This window comes from Dendrobium catenatum, unplaced genomic scaffold (assembly GCF_001605985.2).
Source record: "Dendrobium catenatum unplaced genomic scaffold, ASM160598v2 fragScaff_scaffold_1090, whole genome shotgun sequence".
NCBI lineage: Eukaryota > Viridiplantae > Streptophyta > Magnoliopsida > Asparagales > Orchidaceae > Dendrobium > Dendrobium catenatum.
The window spans coordinates 270943-277116 of NW_021319552.1; positions in this window are offsets into that span (position 1 = coordinate 270943).

Genomic DNA, 6174 nt, shown 5'->3' on the forward strand with positions numbered 1-6174 from the left:
TCTGAAAGATTTGATATAATTTTATTACATTCTGAAAGATTTGATATATAATTTTATTACATTTTAAATGAAATATTGAATGATATCAAATACATGATATGATAATTTTATGTGAAGCTTTAATGATCCATGTGATTTACTGATTAGGAGTTATAAGGATCTAGAGATTGATTGGAAGTTATAAAGAGTCAGGACGATTCATGTGATTTAAGGGGAGTTATAAGGAGTATATTGATTGAGAGTTATAAGAGGCAACTGATTGGAAATCATAATTGCATGAGTAATGTACCTTTAAGATACACACATTGAATATTTGAATACTCATATCAGCACTGCTACGAGTACTATATTAATACTGTGACTAACAGTAATACTGTTTACTGTCATTAATACTATTTAATATTATTGATCATGATATTTTTGTTACTAATATTAGTACTGTTGACTGATGGAGTAATGAATTGAGATGTGATGAACTATATAAGCATAAATTAACACAAATAATCAGTATATATATTGATGCATATATTTCTTTATATAAGTTATATCATATTATTCTCTTTTATCTTATATTAATTTCAGTTGTAAGATTTTAATTACTTGCTAAGCTATATGCTCATTATGTAGTTTTATATATTTTAAGAAAATTATAAGAATCCTATGATATGAGGCTCCGGACAAGACAAAAATGCAATTATATTTCTATCTGCTTTTCATTGGTAAGCTCTAACTAAATGGTTAAAATGAAAGACATATGTAGTTCTTCCAATATAAATCCTGAAATGTGATAACGTAGGTTTTAATTAAATCCTCATCTTGACTAAGACTAAAATAAGTATTTTTGCTAGGAATCTATCTTCCTCGGGTGTGTTATCTATATTACAATATTCCTTTGACCGTTGAGTGGAATCGACTTTTTTTTTATAGGGTGAGAAAACGTTTAAGTAATTAATAATAATAACTAAATGAATAAAAGTACATAAATAGATATTGCTAGAGAAAAATGCAAACAACTATTAAGATAATACCATCAAATTTATAAATGACAATTTAAGGTATACAAAAATGTATAGGTTATGATCTTTTATTTTAATTTATTAATCCTTCCACTGAGGCTAAGGGATTAAGTTCTGTATTTTGGTGTCAAATTGGGCAAAATTATAAATTGAGGGTGGAAAAAATGAGTTAAAGAGAGAATTTACAAGTAGATTGGAAGAGTCCACTTAGAGAGAATTATTGTAATCCAATTTTCCAATATTTGGAATGAATGAAACTCCATACTTAATGGCTTCTTTAATTCACTTTTATAATGATGGGGATAGAGAGAGTATGTGTGAGTTTAAAATGGCAAATTTTGACTAATTCAAATTATGATGATGATGACTATTTGCCACTAAATAGATTGATTCATCCAATGAATTTAAATGGATAACTTTTAAGTAGGGAGAAATAAGAGGTGAGTAGTCCCTCTTCCCAAGGAAAAATATATTCTACTATTTCCTTGAACTAAAGTGTGAGATGACTTAGTTGATGATGCATCTCATGTCTTTGTTTAGAGAGGTTATTACGTACGGAGTTCGAGCATAGAAAATTGTTCGGTTTTGTGACTGTGCACATTAAAAGCGCAATTGTGAGCAGTAAAAACACAGTGATGAAAAGTAACTATGTTTTTATTGTTCACAGTCACAAAATCGAAAGATTATCTGTGTCCGGATTCTGCGCGTAATAATCTCTCAATGGTCTTTAGGTGACCCTCTTATTGCATTGTTATAGCTTGATTGATGATTGATTGTTTCAATATTTTCTCAAACAGTTGCATATTGATTCATATGATAAATTATGAGTGGTTATTGTTAAATAAAAATGTTCTATTTAGTGATTTCAATTACAATTATCCTTGGAAGTCAAGGGGATGAAGACCAGTTTAATACTAAGTCATTATCACCTTCTTTCTCATAACATTTCTCTTCCACTTCAAAATTCATTTTGAGTTCTTTTGTAGAAGAGATTCTAAGGTTTCATTTGAAACGATTTTTTTACTGTTTATTGAAGCATTTTTTTTATTGAAAAAGTTAAAATTTTTGTATTAAAAAATTATTTTAAGAAACAATAAAAAAAATTATCTTAAAACCAAACTAAAATCTAAGTGTACCCAAAGCATCATTACCTAATAGGCTATGCTCGCTTGCATGCCTTCAGTTCCACACTTCCACCTATGCATTTACTACTGCGTGCTCAACTAACCGGCACTGCACAGTTGTTTTTGTACCCAAGCACGTTCTATTGCACATTCACACTTACTATAATGTACACATACCTGCCACCATGCACCCTCACTTATTTTATGTGTGCTCGCTTGCACCCTCATTTTCCCATGTTTGTCTTTTAGCTTCACGAAAACAATTAGCTAGAGCGCATTTAGATGCAAAATACAAAGGATTTTTGATATATCATTAAAAAAAATTACTTTCAAGACAAATTTGAGTCGAAAATATTTGAAATTAAATTCTGGATCATATGATTTCAATAAACTTGTAGTCAACTGAACATCTCAAAAAGACGAATCTACGACACCAAATTCGACCCAATCCAAGCCCAAATGTCATAAGGTTTAGTCGTTTACTTCAGGACTTCCACATGTCGATCTCTCACCCTACCGACATCTATTGTAACAACATCTGAGCCATCACACTCACCAAATATCCCGTCTTCCACACACAAACAAAACACATAGAAATCAACCACCATTTTAATTATCAGCGTTCAAATCAACTCCCAAACAATTTGAGTGATCTCCATTAGCTTACAAGATTATATCACAGATATTCTCAGAAAACCATATCCACATCCCACTTCCAACTGCTTTGAGTCAAACTGGCTGTCCAAATCGAACCATTATTTCACGAGAGGGTAATAAAAGCATATGCATTCTTAGAAGAAGTGGAGCATCAACTTTCCAAGCAACTAAATCACCACCATTAGTTTCCAAACATAATATTTATTTTATCTCTACCTTACACGTGTAAAGAACAACCATCTTCTATGTTAACACATACATGTAGGCAGCTTTTCCTCTTATACATACAAGCTACAACAAGTGTGATAAGGTAAAAGAATACAATGAAATTTATTGCCTCCATGTAAAGCAAAGTCTTTGTTCAGCTTTATCTTCTTCCCAAAAACATGTCCTTCTTCTATACTGGATTTTCATATAATTCTAAGATATTAAACTATCTCTATCTCTATAGTCTTCTAGCATGTAATAAATACTATTACAAGTCATTATTTTTAAAAAAAGATTTATAATAAATTAAATTTAGTTCAAGAAATCTTTAACCAAAAAAAATATTTTAGCATAAAACTGGACCGAATAGAGTCAACAGACCAGATCAAAGAGTTGCTTCAAAGTTCTTGATTATGGTGAGATTAGAACAATTATTTGTATATTTATAATAAATAATTTCCAAATAAGTTTACCGTCATTATACATCATAGTGAATAAATGAAAAATATTGGGTAAGAATATTATAATATAAATTAATAATTATTAAATTTATTTTAAAATGATGTTAACATAAATTTTAATTAATTAATTAATTATGTGTTATTTATATCTCATGAATGAAGCCAAATTTTGGGTTCTCCAGCTTATAATTCCACAAATTTAGTTCTTCTCAACGCCAAAAATTATAAAAAAATGTATATGAATAAGAACAGCTTAGAAGAAAATATTAAAAAATATGATCTCTAAATGGAGCCGGCCATTCAATAGGTGGAGAAGCTTAGGCAAATTAACCTTCACTTTGTTCTTTTCTTAAGAAAAAGAAAAGGAAAAAATGGCATTTCCTTGAAACTCAGGTCCTTTTCTGCAAAATAGTTTATCATTTAAGAGGTTACATGGTCCTCTCTCTTTGAGGAGTTTCTTTGGAGAGTTCGAGGAGCAGAGATTTTGATGAAGATTTCTCTTCTTCTTCTTCTTTATTGAAGAAATCCATTTGGCTTTAGAAAACACCATGGCTGTGAGTAGATTTTAATTTCTATGTTTCCTTAGTTTTTCTATTTTGCATTTTAGGTCTGCTTTTGAGTAAGGTTTTGTTCATCTAAGTTTATTTTATTCTTGCCTTTGCTAAAAGCTATACTTTTCTTCTTCTTTGTCTATATATTGCACTCATTTTAGGACAAATATGAGGATTTTAAAATCCTTCTCATAAAAGTTTTGGTTAAAATATCCTAACTTAATTTTTCTCCTTGAGTATTGTTTAGAATAAATAAGGCTTCGTTTGGGACAACTTTTTTGTTGTTTCTTAAAAGAAAGTTTTAGTACAAAAATCAAACAAACCCTAAAGCCTCGTTTGGGACAACATTTTCGTAGCTTTGTAAAACCGCTTTCTAGAACAAAATTTTCTTGAATTATAAATTTTTGTATTAGAAAGTCGTTTGATAAAGCTGTGCAAAAGCTGTCCCAAACGAAGCGTACATCTCAAAAATAACTTTTCGATTAATGAGCAATGTCTAAGTTCTAAATCAAGCTAAGTTAGGGTCTGCTTGGGATGACTAGAATTTTTTGTAACTGTTGCTGTAAAATTGTTGTAGGGAAAGAAATTTGTTAAAAATTACTATTAAAAATAGATTCCAAATACAAAAATTTCTTGAAAGCAGTGAGAAAGTAGTAGCCAAATATAAACTTTAACTATGATTTGAAAATCAAAACAATAAGAAAGTTGTCTTAAATAGACCCTCAAGATCACATCGAAAATGTTTTTGCATGTATGTAGACTTAAGAATACAAATTCTCCTTAATCACCTTAATCCCAATCGTAGATTCCGCTTTAAATGCCTAGGACTGAACCAATCCTCCTTTATTTGTTAAAACCCCTCTAATATTAATGGACTTGATCCCATTCATTCAAAATAGAATGAAGGTTTGTGATTTAACAATATATAATTGTACTTTACATGTGATCAAAAGAACAAGTCTTTCAAAATTTCTTTCATATAACTATAAGAAAATCAAATAATCAAAGCTTTTGGAAATCAAGTTGATTATTGCCTTCAAAATGTTTGATCAGAGTCCTCATATACCAAAATTTTGCAGCTGGGAAGGGAAGAAGGCAATCAAATTCACCAAGTCCTTTGATGATGCTCGCAAAGATAGATCGGTTGCAGGATTCAACCCTAATGGTCAAGCTCTGATCCCACAGGCTTTCATGCCAAGTCCTACAATCCAAGAACAACAGCAGAAACCTTCTTCTAAGATGGCTCAAATAGATCCACCAAGACTTAGTACTTCAAAAATGGGGTCTCACAGTCATACTGATAAGGGAAATGTATGTCAAAATAGATAAGAAAAAGTGGTGGATTAAGCTCTTTTTGACTGCTTAATTAGAACTATATATAAAACCCTAAACCCTTTCTAATTAGAACTATATATCAAGCGCTAGGATGACCCTTAATTTTGATTTTTTTGGTGTAATTTGAACTATTTTTTAGCTTTCGAAGGCAAAGGAATAATGCCACCATTGCCACCGCTCATTGGTGCATTTTTAATCTTTTTTAATTTTACTAAAGCTTGGTTTGTGACAGCTTTTTTATTGCTTTCTAAAGTAGCTTTTTTGTACAAACATTTCTAGCTCAAAAACTATTGTACTAATAATTAAGCTGCTTCAGAAAACAATAAAAAATCTATCCCAAAAGAAGCCAAACTTATATGATAAATACATGAGAGGTTTGTTGTTCACGAATAAAACATTTTTTTGAAAAGGGTATATATATATATACATATATATGTTATGTATATCATAGAATTCTTATATATTTATATATCTAACATTCTAATATGTAATTTAAATATTAAAATGCTATATAAATAAATATAAGGATCTAGGTGCTGTACATAAAAATACATAAAAATTTCATGGTATATACGTAAATCCTTCTCTATCAAATTTCGAAAACTATATTATGATTAATATTATTTATTGTAATTAACTTTGAAGTTGCTCTAGCCATGTCATTGTATCATGTTCATGTCACCGTATTTGTGTCATATACTTACATCCTAATCATGTAAAACAAAAGCTTGATTATGCAATAGTGAGCTACATCAATTTATTTCATTGATTTATATTGTTAGGTTCATCACAAACCTCCATCTTTGCCTAAGTTTGGTGGCTG